The sequence below is a fragment of the Ixodes scapularis genome, unplaced genomic scaffold (assembly GCF_016920785.2).
Source record: "Ixodes scapularis isolate PalLabHiFi unplaced genomic scaffold, ASM1692078v2 ptg000480l_1__unscaffolded, whole genome shotgun sequence".
Classification (NCBI taxonomy): Eukaryota; Metazoa; Arthropoda; class Arachnida; order Ixodida; family Ixodidae; genus Ixodes; species Ixodes scapularis.
Genome location: NW_024609986.1, coordinates 700,657 through 719,012, shown reverse-complemented (window position 1 = coordinate 719,012; position 18,356 = coordinate 700,657). Strand labels below are relative to the sequence as shown.

Genomic DNA, 18,356 nt, shown 5'->3' with positions numbered 1-18,356 from the left:
GAACAGCGCTATCCTTTTTTTATCAGTGCCTTCGTCATTTACATTTTCTTGACGCTGAACTGGCAAGGCTAGCAGATGAGAGTAACACTGTCTACGATGCCAAGAATATTAGAACCGTTTGACCATATTAACCCACATTCAAGCCAAAGTTATGGAAATATTAATTAGAGCAGAATGTATTTTATTTACGAGGGCTCAATATTGCACACATTTGGGAATAGGCTGATCCCGGGAATATTTCACGGTAACAACCTTTTCGCGAACGGGAGTGATATGATATGTGTCACCATGGGGTGATTTATTGACGTGATAACAGATTTGCATAACTTTTCTTACATCATGAAATTCGCGAAATAAAGGCTTCGGAAAGATTAAGTCGTTTACACTCACATTAGAAGCACTTCCATCACTGGGTATAATATTCCAGAACATAAGGAAGCCACTGCTCGTGCATCTAGGAAATTAAAGGAAAGTTTGCAGCGTCCGCGAACAAGAATGGAGAAGTAACCCTGAATACAGCCGTTGCTGCTGTGGGAGCGGTAAAACAATCTCGATAGAGACCCGCTGGATTAGTGGCGTTAAAACGCACCACCGACCCTCACGACGTGGCCAGGCAAAGAGTTGTATGGGTTGCCAGCAAGATCAGGAAGGGCCTGGAGCCTGCTGCATTCTTCTTGAACAACCTCCCAAAGAAGGTCCGGACACGCTCCATGCAGCTGCCGCCGTGAGGCCCCAAATATTCTCAATGACATTGAAGTCCGCTCCCTTGGGCGGCCACGGCAGCTCCTGGATGCACAGCTCCTCCAGCAGTTCCCGCACCCGCCTTAGAGAAACAGAGCATTGCTTTCAGCGACCCAGCTGTTAATATCGCTTTTATATAACATTTTGCATCCTTTACGGGAAGAAAAGAAGACCATCCTGAACGCTATGAACGAGTTTAATTAGAATATTAGTGCGATACTGCCTAGGGGTTCATTAATTTTTTTCTTTTGTAAATACGCATCGAAAATGTTTTGAAGAGAGCACTACCAAGGTAGTAAGCCTGTAAAACATTACGTAATTATTTGGTTAAACAAAAGCAAGAATCAAATAACGAAGCCGCGTGATATGTGCTGCGAATCAATCGCCGATATGTTCGCGGCATTTTGATCAGTCTTATTTTTTATTTTCTTACACTCCAGCGTGTATCTGCTGCTGATTAGCGCGGTTAAGCCGTCAGTGTCTTATACTATTACTATTTTTCACAAATCTGGTTGCAGCAGAACTTTTCAATTGGTTTTGGACAAACTATAGCCCTGTGCTCCGGTCTCGGGTAAAAAAATATACCTGGATGTATAGATGGGGCTCCTGTCCTGCTGAAATACGAAGCACCCATCAGGGAACGGGCCCTCCAGAATGAAGGAGAGTAGAACAATCTGCAGTATATCGGCATATGCCTCTGCCGTTAGGGTCCCCTCTATTCTGAGCAAAGGCCCGAGCCCTTGATGCGTGATGGCCCCCCATACGCTCACAAAGCGGCGTCCACTTCCGGCGCATACTGCGGTTCTTATCTGAGAAAAAGAAAAGGGTGTAAATTCAGTTATTTTCAGGCAGGAGTTTCAGTATTAATCCGGAGAAGCTACCCAGGCAGCACAAAACGTCGTGGAAACGTCGAGAAAAGGTCATTGACGTCCGTGACGTCCCGCATGACTTCGATCACGTTTTTTCGATATTGAGGTGACGTCCTTATATAACGTTTCATTCGAGTCCAATCAGTGACGTTTTGACGACGTTGTATTTCGACTAAAACGTCGTCAACGTTCCCACGACGTCGATGCACGACCTTCTCACAACGTCCAACGCTCACGTTTCTTTGACGTTGAACTGAAATTTATAAATGACGTTCTAGTATCGTGCTGTCCGTGACGTGCTGCTGACGTCACGTTTCAACTTTAACGTCGTCATCGTCGCCACGACGTCAAGACGAGACTTTTAGCAACGTGGAACACTCACGTTTCTTCGAAGTTAAAATAAAGTCCAGGGTGACGTTACATTAGTGCCCCGTCAGTGACGTTTCAGCGACGTCGCGTTCACTCATAAATGTCGTAAACGTCATACAAGACGTGCTGGCAACGTTGACGACTCACGTTTTGTTCGGCGTTTTTAGATTTTCCAGCTCCATCCCCAGCCGCAGAATCACTGTGGTCAAGGTGACAGTGCTCAAGAGCCGCAAACAAAACTTAATTTTTGAGAGGTTGAGAAATTTAATTTTTTATACATTAATTTACGTATTTCAAAATGCTATTAATCCCACATCGATGACGCTAGGGAGGGCATTTACAAAACTCAATGTACACGGAAGAAAAAAAATAATATGAAAGCATGTTGGGAATATCATTCCTTTTAGATGTCCTTGTTATAATTTTGGTTTGTTTAAAATATTGTTACGGGTCTAATTTGCGAAGCCCGTGGCGTCTAGAACGGATCGATTTGTGCCATTCTTGAATTTTGCACGCGCGTTGTCGTCTTCCATGGGTCCTAGGCCCTGGCACGCGCCTCAGTGGCGGGGCTACGCTATCCCCTCTCCAGCTGACTTCAGGCCTGCATCCTTTCCTTGGAGCATCCATACTGCTCCGCGACCACCCGAGATTGTTTTAAAGGGATTGTCCGTTCAAATTTTGTGTTCGAGACAACAATTGAATATCATTGTCATTGCCTCGAGACGCATCGTGCGTGCAATATCTGAATTTTATATGCCCCTCTGCATGAGTAATTGAATTTATACTGCTCCAATCGCACTCTAGCGTAAACGCTGTTTTCAGTGGCAACATGGGAGCTCTGACGTCACACAACACAAAGCGAGTATTTCTGCCTCGTCGTTTACCTGCAAGTGAACGCCTCAGCGTGCTTCGTTTTTTGTTGTTGTGCTCGACTTGTTTCGTGGTGGGGTGAAATCTTTGTTGCGCGGTTGGGTGCCACAACCACTGGGCAGCACATGCGAGCCCAGACATGACGTTCCACACTTTTCCGCGAGATGTGTGGTGACGAGCAAATTGGATTGTCGCCGTGCGTAGGGACTGGGTTTCCGTCAAGATCGAGATCCCGCTTTTACAACAATCATCCCACAGAAGAGAGCTACGAGCTGAGCTCTAAGCGGACAGAAGGCTCGTAAGCTGAGGTGTGATGCTGTGCCAAAGATATTAAACTACGTCCATCCACTCCTCGCCCAAATCGGATCAATCAATTTTTTTTATGCAAACTATACGAAAAGTTGTATTTAGCACGCCTGCAGCCAAATTATGATTAAGCCGCATGTGCAAATACAGCGTGGCTACGATTCACCAAGCTCGTCCATGTCAAGTGACGACATGCATTTGAACGATTCGCCGGTTGCCTTCGACCCGCGGACATCGCCTCTGAGGGAATGACCCGCAGCCTCATCACCGATCCAGTGAATCAGCCGATATGTGTACCCAGACACCGCTTCGTGTACCTAGTTGCCGCTTCAGAGGCAAAATCTGCATCCTTTGCTTTGCAAGCGCTCCTAATTCGGTCGGTTGCCGTCGCAGTTGTGCTTCTGCGAAACGGCATACGTTTTCTCGAAGCTTATGGCTGGACTTTGTTTCCACACGCTTGGGAACCGCAATAAAAGATCTCTATTTCAGTAGGGTACAGCCTAGAACAGTAGTTCTCAACCATGGATGTTTTGCGGACTCCTTGTGGATCGGCGGAGATGAGGGAAGACCCCGATCGTGGTGAGAGGAGAGGAAAAGTATAGGTTAAATGTAATAATGGTTTAATAAATGGATGTAACTAAGGGCCTGTGTGAAGTAGACCTCTCTTATTGACGTACACACGAAAAAAAAAAAAAAAAAACTCGCCCGAAAACTGAAACGTTTTTTTTTCGACCTAAACAAATAAGACAACTTTTATTGCCGGGCTTGACTGTTGAGGCAGGGCTTCGCGCACCTACATTTGAGAATCACTGGCCTCGGAGACTATATATTCAAAACAAAATACAAGACATCCATCGACCAAAACTTGTTATCCCGACCATCTGGCAAACCTTTGCGTTTTGTCACGTCACGCAGCAGCTACGGATCTCAGCCATTGACACTGGCGAAATTCGGGGTGCAGTTTCGTACATACGCTCATGAAGGGTTTGATTAATAACGGGAGATCATATTTCAAAATAAAATGTTCTTTATCTACATAAAGGCTCCCTCGACGTAACGAGCGCAAAAACTTAAGTACTTTCGGTATTAACCGGACAATCCCTTTAAGGTTCATCAATTTTTCTTCGTATTTTGTAACCAATGCTCACCTGCGCACAACCAAAAAGTTTTCATCACCGTTACAGTTCATCCACCACACCAACCTCCAGCGCCCTAGCGCTTTCGGTAGATCGGGGCGCGAAGTCTTGCCACGTGACTGTCAGTATAGATCTGGCTTTCGTTGCCACTGGTGACGAACCCAAAACGAAAATCGCATGCCAGCACACACTATATCAGAGCACAACTTCACTGCACGCTTGCGCATTTTTGGAGTAGACTAAAAAAAAAAAGCCCGGCAATGACGAAATCCGGTAGATACTGTCAACGGTTTGTGGAAATTGGCATTCATGATGCCAACCCCCGAATGGCCCAGATGACGGTCCAAAAAGCGTTCAAGTCCAGTCCGCACTTAACGTGTCGAAAAAAAAAAAAAAAGGAAGAAAAAAGAAAGAAAAAGCCCGGCACGGCGCGAGAGAGAGGGGGAAGGTACGCAGAGGAGATTCCAGTGGCAACTCCATAGAGCCCCATGCGATGTGTCGGCAAACTCGGCAAGAAGAGGGCGAGAGAAAAGTGGGGGAAGATAGTGACGACGAGCAATTCACAAGCGCAAGTTTCGGGTGCACGCATTTCCTCAGTCGTTCCCAAAATATTTCACTGAATGTTCTGTTCTTCGAATTGGCCCAGAGAGAACAGCTCTGGGACCCGGTCCAGCTTTTTCCGAAAACCAGTCACTAGCACCGGCCGTCACGTCTACGGGTCTACGAGGCAGGCTGCTATGTCGCCGTAATTTTTTTTTCGAGTCTGCATACAGTGTAAATGCTGCCATTGGATGAGTCGTTCAAGTTGCCCCTATGAAGAAGTCGGTGATCGCCAAAAACGCCGTCGTATTCAGTCACTGCTCGAGGACCTTTTTCAAGGCCATAACGCTTCACACGTTGAATCGTACTACTGCTCGGATCAAGGTGCCTGTGAGGATACGAATGACGCCCCCCAGAAAACAAGTGGCAGTGCACATAACGGCGCGTCAAGTGTAGTCTCCGATCAAGGCCCTTCAGAAGCCTCCGACGATCCCAATCAAGAACGCCCAGCGGACGGGATCCCCCTTCTGAAACCATCCCCGTGCACGCAGCGAGAGTACCAGCTACGCGCAATGGGGCGGCTAAAGCACGCGCGTCAGCGCAATAATCAGGAGCAGAACGAGGTAAGCGGTGGAACATTCCGCGCTGCGTGACGTCGTCTCTTGTTCACTGATTTACGTGAATTTGTTATATCTTTGAGGCTGGCACATCCAGGGACGTCTTTTGGAGGCGTTCTGTATTGCATCTCATGTATGAAAATGCTCCAATAAACAGTTCGTTCCAAACCTGTGTTTTGGTTACTTCCTTCGTACTTGCATGATAGCAACTTGCCTTCGCAATAATACTGAAAAAATACTTTTTTTTTTATTGGGGAGGGGGGACACAACATTTTCCCGCGACGGCTAGGGAACGTAATTTGGAAAGGTTTCTCGACGTTCTGTGACCGTCGTTGGTAGTTCGGATGTCGTAAACACACGTATCATAAACGTCGAGGGAGGACGCAACGGCCCACTGAGACTTGCATGTGACGTGTAACAAACGTCATTTGGAACGTCCCCTCGGCCTTCTGTACACCTTTTCTCGCGGACATTTAAAGGTTTCATCGATGTCGAAGGAAGGTAACGTCCGGAACTTCGACGTTTTACGACGTCACGTTACAGACCTCTTCGACGTTCTTTCGACGTTTTCTTCACGTTTATGTGCTGCTTGGGTAGTAACGTGAAAAACTGCGAGAGAGTAAAGATTTTAGGAGCCAGCGCAAAGGTTCAAACAGACACAAAGCCCTTCCTTTTCCAGATATTTTTAATAAGAGAAGGAAACAGCTGAACAAAGAGACCTGATTCCTAGAACAGTACATTCGCCATAAAATGTATGCAAAGCGACCTAAACTTAGGACGTTTTATTATGGGCGTGGACTTAAATGAAATTTATATCTATCGTATCCATCAATTTTTTTCAATCGGCTCCTGACACAGACTGCAAACCGAACTGGACTTGATGCATCGGTTTATAAAGAAGCGGCTGCCATCGACACGACTACCAACCTGTTGTCTTTCTGGAGTCATAATTGGACTAATATAACGCAAAATTCAATATCCTTGTATACTACTTTCTGCCTTGGTTGTGATTCACCAATATTGCTTACCAGGAGCAGACAGGCCGCCAGACACGCCGCTGCTGATCCCACTTGCTACAAAATGTAGATTCGTCGGAGAATACGACAAGCTTCCAGGTCTTCCACGGTCCAGGCCAGGTGGTTCGTAGCGAACTCAAGCCGGAGGCGCTTGTGGCTCTGCGTCAAAAGCGGCCTCTGACAAGCCAGGGAGGCAGACCTGCAGACCAAGTTGTTCTGGAATTTCCGCTGCAGTCATGTACGGGTCCCAGCAGACAGCAGCAATGATCCAATGGTCCTCCACCGCCGTGGTCATTCTTGGCCACCCTTCAGGCTCCATGTCCCGTATTCGTCCCTCTTCTCTGAATGTACGAACAATGCGGATGAGAGTTCCTATGGCACATCTTATTTCGGCGGCAATGCTCCTTCGGGTCCTACTCTATTGCACATGTGTCAGGATACGCACCCTAGTCGCCTCATCAACCCGCGGCATCTTTGCCTCTTCTGGTGCGTTTCTTAGGTTAACAGTCGCATTTATAGCCCACATTACCACGCAGCGCTGACTTGCAGTATCTAAAAACCTAGCCGTAACCATTGGAAGAGAGGCGAATTGATCTCACGGGTCAGGATGGCTTTGCGTCAAAAACGCTGATATACAGCTCGCCCATATCTGTGTCACAAACCCCTTGTTTGTAAGACAGTTTTTTCATTGGCTATATTTTTAGGGCTTTTGGTTCGAGCAGTGTTACACTTCTCAAGCACCCGCTCACTGTGCACATTCTATCAAGGCAGTGCTATCTCAAGTGGCTTGGACGTGCAGCTCATAACAAGCCTCCTTTAAACCAATAATCAAAAATAGGTCTTGAAAAATTACATGCAGGATGAACAATTATAGAATCTTGCGCTGCTCTTTCAACGCCATAAGATAGGGCCTGTTGATCTCAGCATAAAGGAACAATCTGTACTAAGAAAACATCAGGTGACGTTTTTACGAATATCTAGACAGCTATACTTAATCAAAACCATTAATTTGTATTTATATTACGTCAGAGGTCCTGTAAAACACAAGCAGTTTGACTTAACATAATACATCAAAATCATCGCCAGATCGAACAACTTAAGCGCCTACCCAGGCAGCAAAAAAACGTTGTGGAAACGCAGAGAAAAATTCCCGGACGTCCGAGACGTCCCGCATGACTTCGATCACGTTTTTTCGATGTTGAGGCGACGTCCTTATGTAACGTTCCATTATAGTCCAAGCAGTGACGTTGTGACGACGTTGTATTTCAACTCAAACGTCGTCAACGTTCCCACGACGTCGATGCACGACGTTTTCACAACGTCCAACGCACACGTTTCTTTGACGTTGAACTGAAGTTCATAAATGACGTTCCTTTATCGTCCTGTCCGTGACGTGCTGGCGACGTCATGTTTCAGCTTTAACGTTGTCATTGTCGCCACGACGTCAAGACAAGACGTTTTACCAACGTCGAACACTCACGTTTCTTCGAAGTTAAAATGAAGTCCAGGGAGACGTTACATTATTGCGCGTCAGTGACGTTTCAGCGACGTTGCGTTCTCATCTAAATGCCGTAAACGTCATACAAGACGTGCTGGCAACGTCGACCACTCACGTTTTGTTCGACGTTTTTAGATTTTCCAGCTCCATCTCTAGACGCAGAATCACTGCTCAAGGTTACAGTGCTCAAGAGCCGCAAACAAAACTTAATTTTTGAGAGGTTCAGAGCTTTAATTATTTATACGTTAATTTACGTATTTCAAAATGCTATTAATTGCACATCGATGACGCTAAAGAGGGCATTTAGAAAACTCATTGTACACGGAAGAAAAAAATAATATGAAAGCATGTTGGGATTATGATTCCTTTTAGACGTGCTTGTTATAATTTTGGTTTGTTTAAAATGTTGTTACTAAGCCCATGGCGTCTAGAACGGATTGAATTATGCCATTCTTGCATTTTGCGCGCACGTTGTCGTCTTCCATGGGTCCTGGGCCCTGGCACGCGCATCAGGGGTGCCGCTACACTATCCCCTCTCCAGGTGATTTCAGGCTTGCATCATTTCCAAGGAGCATCCATACTGCTCCGCGACCACCTGAGATTGTTTTAAGGTTCGTCGATTTCTCTTCGTATTTCGTAACCCATGCTCACCTGCGCACATCCGAAAAATTCGCATCAACATCACAGTTCATCCACAACACCAACTTCCAGCGCCTTAGCGCTTTCGGTAAATCGGAGCGCAAAGTTTCGTCACGTGACTGTCAGTACAAATCTGGCTTACGTTGCCACTAGTGACGCACCCAAACGAAAATCGCACGCCAGCACACACTATATCAGAGAACAACTTCACTGCACACTTGCGCATTTCTGGAGTTGACTCAAAAAAAAAAAAAAAAAAAAAAAAAAAAAGGCCCGGCAATGACTAAATCCGGTAGATGCTGATAACGGCTTGTTCGAAATTGACATTCATTATGGCATCCCCTGAATGGCCCAGATTACGTTCCCAAAAGCGTTCAAGTCCCGTCCGCACTTAACGGGCCGAAAAAGAAAAAGGAAGAAAAAAACAAGAAAAAAAAAACCGCCGGCACGGCGCGAGGGAGAGGGGGAAAGGTGGCATCTTCATAGAGCCCCATGCGATGCGTCGGGAAACTCGGCAAGAAGAGGACGAGAGAAAAGTGGGGGAAGATAGTGACGAGGAACAATTGACAAGCGTAAGTCCCGGGTGCACGCATTTTCACAGTCATTCCCAAAATAATTCACTGAATTTTCTGTTCTTCGAATTGGCCCACAGAGAACAGCTTTGGTACCCGGTCCAGCTTTTTCCGAAAGCCAGTCACTAGCACCGGCCGTCACATCTACGGGTCTACGAGGCAGGCTGCCATGTCGTCGTGACTTTTTTTTCAAGTCTGTATACAGTGTAAGTGCTGCGATTGGGTGAGTCGTTCAAGTCGCCCCTATGAAGAAGTCGGTGATCGCCAAAAACGCCGTCGTATACAGTCACGGCTCGAGGACCATTTTCGAGGCCATAACGCTTCACACGTTGAATCGTACTACTGCTGGGATCAAGGTGCCTGTGAGGATACGAATGACGCCCCCTAGAAAACAAGTGGCAGTGCACATAACGGCGCGTCAAGTGTAGTCTCCGATCAAGGCCCTTCAGAAGCCTCCGACGATCCCAATCAAGAACGCCCAGCGGACGGGATCCCCATCTGAAACTATTCCCGTGCACGCCGCGAGAGTACCAGCTATGTGAGATGGGGCGGCTAAAGCACGCACGTCAGCGCATTAATCAGAAGCAGAACGAGGTAAGCAGTGGAACATTCCGCGCTGCGTGACGTCGTCTCTTGTTCATTTATTAACGTGAATTTGTTTGTTCTTTTATATCTTTGAGACTGGCACATCCAGGGACGTCTTTTGGAGGCACTCCGTATTGCATCTCATGTACGAAAATGCTCCAATGAACAGTTCGTTCTAAACCTGTGTTTTAGTTACTTCCTTCGTACTTGGATGATACCAACTTGCCTTTGCAATAATACTGAAAAATACTTTTTTTTTTTTTGGCGGGGGGGGGGGGGGGGGGTGGAGGGGGGGGGGCGGGACACAACGGTTTCGCACGACGGCTAGGGAACGTAATTTGGAAAGGTTTCTCGACGTTCTGTGAACGTCGTTGGTAGTCCGGATGTCGTAAACACACGTATCATAAACGTTAATAGAGGACGCAACGGCCCACTGAGACTTGCATGTGACGTGTAACAAACGTCATTTGGAACGTCCCCTCGGCCTTCTGTACACCTTTTCTCGCGGACATTTAAAGGTTTCATCGACGTCGAAGGAAGGCAACGTCCGGACCTTCGACGTTTTACGACGTCTCGTTACAGACGTCTTCGACGTTCTTTTGACGTTTTCTTCACGTTTATGCGCTGCTTGGGTAACCATTGTGAAGTTTGATTAAGTTCAGACTTTTTTTTACAGCTTTCTTTACTTTCTCTTATTGATTGTGGAAAAAATATAAGGAAAATACTCCCGTCTTCCACGCGCAAAATTGAAACCGCAAATAAAATAAATATCACTGCGAAGACTTTGTTTATTACAACGAAAAAAAGCGTCGTCTCAAGCGTGACTCGTCACCCTCAAAAACAAACCGCACGTAAAAAAAAAAAAAAAAAAAAAAAAAAATTTACATACGCGAAGCCATCCTGCGATTCAAAAGAGGGAACGTTCCGGCCACTCTCGTTTCCCGTGTTATAGCGAAATATAGCGCCGGGTGTGGCCGTTTCACCACACCGGCCACAAATCACTTGTGTCAACCTTTTTTACGGCCGACTGTACATGCGCGAGCTTCGGGAATAATCACCGTAGAATGCTCGACGCGTAGAACATTCGGACCTCGAACACGCAACATGATTCTCGAATTTGCCAGAAAACTAGATTGCAAGAATAACAAAAGATGCGTCGCTCCCAGGGAACGAACCCTGGCTTTTCGAGTGGGGAGGCAGGCACGATAACCGTTTGGCCACGCGCGCGCTGCCTACTTGGCCAGCTGCGCGCGCGGCAATATTTATATTTTTTCGGCTCTCAGCTTTCAGAATGGTTGCTTTGAAGAAAAAAAAAAAACAGTCTGTGATTGGCGATGTTGAAATATAAATGGTATTTGAGTCGACGACGACTATATTGAAAAATTGGTAAATGAAGAAGAAATAAAAGCCCGATGAATCTTTTACTCTATGTTTCATTTCATTCACTTTGGGCTGCCTAATATTCAAGTTTTTTTTTTGTTTTTTTTATTTACTGTTGCGCGAACAAATTTCAATTAGTTTTGTAGATGTCTCCGCAGATTTGTCCATCAGTGATATTACTTTCCCACAAGTTTATAAGTGAGTCTCTAAGGTGGAAAGCGTGTCAGGCAATTTGAGGCGACGGACATAGGAGAATTAACTTGCCTTTAAATTAGTATATATCTTTCGCACGCGAACCATCTCAGGAAGCCACGCTTCGTCGAGGGTGTGAAATCGTGCTGAGCTATCTTCTAATGGACCGATGGCGTAGCGCTAGAAATCCATCTTCCGTGAATCTTTGAAGCTTAACTTGGAATTGGGGAAGTGAATTCGAGCAAATGGACTGAGCCGGTTTGGTCGTGCCCAGATCTAACTCACTTCCCTAATGGACAGTGGCGACACTGCTCCGTGGGAGCCTCTTTCGCACGCAAGACATTTGGGACTTTTGTTGAAATAGTCAAAATGGTTACATTTTGGGAAGTGCAATGACAACCGGGTCTTGAATATTTTAACCGAATTATTGTGTACGCGTTTGCATAGCTGAAACAAAAACGTGGGGCGGCACTGTGGAGTATTACGCGGAATTTAGAAATTTAGCCAAACGAATACATAAACTCAGATTATTAATACGCGTAAGAACGTTAAAGTTTAGCATGTGACTTATCAGTTTTTGTAATTCAGTTCTCTCTTAAAAAAGGTAGACCCGTATCCCGGAATATTTAAATATTTGACGATTATTAAAAAAAGCATACGTAGTCCATCAACTGAATATTTTATTGCGCAGGTGTGGGACTGAATCTACAGAGCTGCTAATATTGTGCAACAAACAAACGAGGCTTTTTTTTCCGCTATATTTGCTTCTGAATATCTTTATAGTGTAGGCGGCAGCGAATTTAAGGAGGACATTTCTTTACAAAACAGGTTACTGTTAACAATTTTTTTTCTAATTTTAGACTTTTAGCAATATGAACTGTAATTTATTATTTCTTAAAAGAGAGGATAAGGCGAGTTTGGCTATTTATGACTGATAGGTAACAAAGCATTTAGGACTTTTAGGTATTCACTTCCGTGATAAAGGATGCTCTGCAAAATTAAAAAAAAAAAACTTCTCTTTCATTAAAAAGCAGCATCACCCACTCACAAAAAAAGTCCTCGAATCCGCAAGTATCGTGAAGCGGAGTGAAACATGTGTTAGTAATACTTCTGTATCACTTTACAAGGAGTTGTTATACCTAGAGTATACTCGAAGGTAACATTCGTTGAACATTTAAATACCGTTTGATTCAAGGAGCGGCCTGGCTCTTTAAATCGACTGCCAAATTTGGTTTCTTCACCTATCGCGCTACGACTTTGTGCAGCGTTGCCCACAAATGGTGCATTTTTTGTAATATTTACAAAGAGCGAACTTACCTGATGAAAACGTAAAGAGAGAAAATGGCATAGCTTCTATGGAAATGCAACGAACTACCCGTCTTCAAACAATACGGCGCCGCTTCGCACGGGAGACAAGAGATGGCGCAAGCGGTCGCGATGCCAACTGCCGCCAACGAACGAGCATATAGCGCCGAGAGCCGGCGTCTTTAGCAAGCGATCGTTTCGGCTCAAAAGCGGCGCGAGATTTTCTGATGATAGTTGCCAATGCATTATTATATCATCATTACTAATAAACATTTGAATGGACAGATAATCGATTGAAAAAAAAAGTTCGTCGGGATATTTTGACTGTTTTTTTTTTGTTTTTTTGGGGGGTACTGATGCCGTCTGCTTTGCAGGTCCTTGTTGTTACCGCGCCTGTTTTTTTTTGTTGTTTTTTTTTCTGCGACTGTCGCCGCCTACGCAATGCGCGCCGCTTTTGAATCGAAACGATCGTCTGCTAAAAACACCGGCTCTAGGCGCTATATACTCGTTTGTTGGTGGCAGTTGGCATCCTCTTAGCGAAAAACTGCCTATTTCGAATATATTTATGAGGAGCTTGATATGAATATTTTTCACAAATTTTGTTGAAATTTAATTGGCCGCACTTGAGTATACTACAAATGTACTTTCACTGCATTCTTGACGAAATATTGTCATATTTCGCATGAACTCCAAAACGTAGGGCTGGCACTTTGAATGTACTTATATCGTATTCCTAGCGCAATTTGGGCATACTTCTCGTGAACTCCAAAATGTAGGGCTGGCACTTCGAATGTACTTTTAGCTTCCTTCAAGTTACTTATGAATTCGTAAAAAAAATGTATTAAAAGTGTATTTAAAAGCACCAGCAAACTTATTATAAACAGCAATATATTAAGAAAATAAAGTTTAAGAAAAATTTAAGTTTTGAAGCTTATTCAAAACAAATCTCAAGCAGTGGAACAAAACTCTACGATTACAGCAATCATGGAAGGTTTGTAAGTGGCGGCAGTTGGTTTTACAACCTTTTTATTTTACTTTTTGACCTAATATGGCTCCCATACCGATGAAGTTGCACTAAATGTTGCATTCGGTGCAATTTTATCGGTATTAGAACCATATTAGGTAAAAAATTAAAAATAGGAAGCTTTTAAAACCAACTACCGGCACTAACAAACCTTCCATAATAGCAGTAATGGGTTTTGTTCCACTGCTGGCGATTTGTTTCGCATAAGCTTCACAATTTAATTTTTGCTTAAACTTTATTTTTTTAAGATATTTCTGTTTTTAATAAATTTACCTGTAAACTATCCTTGGCACAGAGAGACGTATATGTGCCAATTTACACATGCAGTTCTACCAAATGCAAGGAAGAACGACAACAGAAAAAACTGTATTCAAGAACACATATATGAAAGAGAAAATCTATACAAAATGTCAGCTTCCAGAATGTGCATTGATCTTTATACAGGGCGTAAAAATGGTGCAAAAGGAAATTCATAAAACAAAAAAAAACTTCGATAAGGTAAAACATAGAGTAGGTTAGCTACACTGTGACCCTTCAAGGGGCACTGACAGGGTATTTATGCTAGCCAAGGTTTCTATTTGTACACGGAAGCCTACCCCGAAGACAATTCGCAGCTCGAAATTTGTTTTCTTTCCGCCCGAAAACCGCCGATCATGCGATCGAGAACTGGACGGTTTGAGTCGCGCTCACTCCTGTTCGTGGGCTTGTTCGGGAGACAAAATGGGGCTTTGTTCAAGGTGCAAAATGACTTGCAAAACAAATCCATGTCTAAAAGTAGGCTTTAAATGATAAACTAAATTAAATCTTTGCTTGACGTTTAGGTGAGGCTAGGAGTTATCGAGGCGGGGCGAACGTCAGTTGAAAAACTTCTTGGCAGGTATAATGTACTCACCATGAAGGCGGCAAGCCTGAACATGTAATCCGAGATCACTCGTATATACCGCAATCACAAGTAAAGCTGTCTTAAACACTCAACGTCGCGCGCACAAACACAGTATAAACCTCCTTCAACTTCAAAGTCGGCACGGAATCCATACACTTTGTGCGGGCACCGGCAAGGGCCTCGCCTTCGAAGGGCTGCCCAACCACTGCGGCACCACTAGGAGGCAGGAGGCCGACCAACTGGCCAAGCTCGAACACGACGACGCTGACTCGCCTTCGAAGGGGTGCCCAACCACTGCGTCACCACTAGGAAGCAGGAGGCCGACCAACTGGCCAAGCTCGAACACGACGACGCTGAATTCTGGCTGTCCAGCGTGGGGCTCTTCGAGGACGCGAAGATTCTGGTGGCCCGGGAAGCCCAAGCCAAGCATCCCGACGCGAGGTACGCGGCGGAAGACCGCCTCGCTACGCAGCGGCAGGCCGTCATCCACCGCCTCCTAACAAGCAGTGCCTCGTCCCCAGTGATGCTGCCGTGGCTCAGGCCGAGCGCTGACCCAGAGTGCGGGACCTGTGGACTCAGTGTGGAGAACGAGCGGGCACCAGCCGCCTGCCCGAGTTCACGGATCACACCAACCGAGGAGGCACTACGCCGACGATCACGGAGAGTCAATGGCGGCGCTCGGCATGACTCACAGGCCACGCCAGCGGCAAACAAGCGGCATCAATGCCGGCCTTTCCTGCACAAGAGAACAGATCATCCTTCCGCATGAGAGATCGCAAACAAAAGAAAAGGCCCTCAAGGCGCTACTCACCTTCTTCGATAACAGTGGACTGCCACTATCCACGTGAGAGTGGCAGTCCACTGTTCCGAACAAAGAATCCAGGGCTCCCGCGCGTGGCTACATAACAAAGCATGAGGCGCAAAATGGCGCGGCCGTCGTCCCACTGATCTCAATGACAATTGCTGGATCGCGCTTCACCGCTTGTTCGCTGCAGCGCGAGTGAAGCCACCGGACTTTACTCGCTTGGGATACGATTTGCGGTTTTGCTAGCCTTTTGCTGCGGTTTTCCGGCGTGCTGTAGACGCATTTTCTACTCGTTCGTCGTCATTCGCCGAAGAAGTTCCTAAGACTCTGTGTATTGTTGAGACTTGCCGTTGTGAACACTCTGAAAATTTTGCAAAAGCGCAGTGTTGCAGGAAAAAGGCACAACTTGTCGAAAGCAAGGGTCTGGCGGCGTGTTCAAAGCTTTCTTGGCACGCCAAAGTGCCGTGTCTCTGTGCCTTCACGCGCTTGGATACCGACCAAGAATCGACGCCGCGTGAATGTGTTTAGCGAGTGGAATGTGCGTGAAGCTGTATTTGCCTCTGGGTCAGCGTTTTACTTTACTCTAACGTCTGGATACTTGCGGCCCTTGCGGTTTAGGAACGAGCTTAATCCAGCGTCCACTAGAAACGGAAGATGGGGTACGTCTTTTTTTCGTTCTTAGACGACTTACACAATACCGCGCACAACAGCTCCTCATCCCTGATCAATGCTGGCTTATTATCAACCTACTTATTTGCACTTGACGTTTGAGCGCGGCTCGCCTAATTGTAATTGGTCAACAGATTGCACACGACCATATCGGCCGCGCTTCAAAGATTTTCATTCTCGCCGTCTTGTACTTTTGCTTTCAAAAACCCTCCTTGCTTCACAGCGTTGCTCTATTCGTGCTCCCACGTAATTCATTAAAGTAGATTTGGAACATAGCCATGGTTAATAGTACATAAGAACAAGTACAGATCTCCCCACTTTTATTGACAGCAACTCACCGGAACAGCTGGACGATCCAGAACTCCGTGGCCGATATATATATATATATATATATAACTGATCTATAGGCATCTACGCACGACACGCGTTCAGAACTTTGGTGAGGCGTCAATTCTTGACCGGTATCCAAGCGTGCGAAGCCACGAAGATGCATCACTCGGCGTGCCAAGAAAGCTTTGATCACGCCGCGAGTCCGGCGACACTTGTTTGCGACGAGTTGTCCCTTTTGATACGGCTTCACGCACATTGCACTGGCGAAACACATCCACACGGCGTCGATTCTCGGTCGGTATCCAAGCGCGCGAAGCACAGGGACACGGCTCTTCGGCGTGCCAGGGAAGCTTTGAACACGCCGCCAGACCCTTGCTTTCGACGAGCTGTGCCTTTTCCCTGCGACACAGCGCTTTCGTAAAATTTTCCACGTGTTCACAACGGCAAGTCTCAACAATACACAGATTCTTAGAAAACTTCTTCGGCGAATGACGTCGAATGAGTAGAAAACGTGTCTACAGCATGCTGGAAAACTACAGCAAAACGCTGTCAAAACCGCAAATCTTATCCCAGCCAGGTTGCGTGCGGTGGCTTCCCTTGCGGGAGCCGGAAACGTGATCCAGCAATTGTCATTGAGATCAGTGGTTGTCCCCAGCCGTTGGATGCATGGATGGATAGATGAATATTGGCTGTTTCATTTATGCCGGAGGGTAGCTTGCGCCACCTAGCGTTGAATTATTTAATTCTAAACTTTCTTTATTTTTTTTGTTTTTTTTTTCTCTCCCATGGTTAATGTTCTTCTCCGTTTACCTCCCGGCAACTATCACCGGGCAGGTAGAGTACTTTCCAAAAAAACCTTTGGGGGATCGGGCAAAAAAAAAAAAAAGAAGTTGAACACCGCCCCTCGCCTCCTTCCCCGGGCCAGAGAGTCGGCCATTTTCCTCTGGTCAACCTCGTTCGTCTTCGAGCACGAGAAGTGTCGCCTACGGCGTGTCGCCTCCCGCTTTTAAAACAGCGCCTGTGTTCGACTTGGATCTACAGTTTGGGCTCGTTTTTTTTATATTTTTTCTCGATCATTTTGTTTTGTCGAGAAATTTAGCGATATTTACGACATTTCTATTTTACCATTAACTAAAAAAGATACAAAAAAAAACACGAATGTTGTCCACGAAACTTCGCTGAACTAAATGGGAGGGAATGTTTGGCTCATACGCAAGCGGACGCCTCTTCGGTCCCCAATCTAATTTCGTTTTTTTTTTTTTTTTTTTTTTTTTGCTTTTTGTTTTGTCGAGGCATTTGGCGATATATAAGACATTTCGTCGACGAACGAAAGTTGTCGACGAAACGCGCTCGAAATCCACCTCCCACACAGAGCCACCCTCCAATCAGAGCACGGCGAAGTGACGTCATGGCATCGACCTGCGCGAAAGAGCAGACGGCTCTCCCCCCCCCCCCCCCCCCCCTGTTGTTCTTTTTTATTTTTATCACACCTCAAGCGTGACGGTATTCGCGTAAAAGCCAGCCCATAAACAGATTCCGTGCGCAAATAAACACGTACACTGGTTTTCTTGTGTTAAAGTTAGCATTCAAGACTCCAATTTCCCGCCATAACTCACAACAGATGAAACACTCAATCATACATGCCTTGCGCTAAAAAAAACCAGCGGTTGAATCAACAAGCATGTCCAGTCAACTTGCCAGTTCAAAGCACAGATTACGACACCTCCATCGCTGTGCGTTCACAGTGCGGTCGTCATGAAAACCGAGCACTTTCACAAAAAGCTGGCGGCACAAACAAAACGCGCCGACCAACGAGCTTCAGCACACCGAGCCCGGCCATCGACGATAGGCCTATCTGCACGGCTAGACTTCTAGCCGACCGTCGAACTGGTCAAATTGATGGGCCAATGGCTGTACACTTTATAATGGGTGGTAACTTCCGCCATCTTTCCGAGAAACTATAAAGCACAATTATGATTTCTTCCTTCGCCCGTCTAACCCTATTTCTTT

At 45.8% G+C, this 18,356-nt stretch overlaps 1 pseudogene; it reads right to left on the bottom strand.

Moving 5' to 3' along the window:
- Positions 1–569: 569 nt before the first annotated feature.
- LOC115328420 lies at positions 570–6,936 on the bottom strand (annotated as a pseudogene).
- Between the last annotated feature and the right edge of the window lie 11,420 nt (positions 6,937–18,356).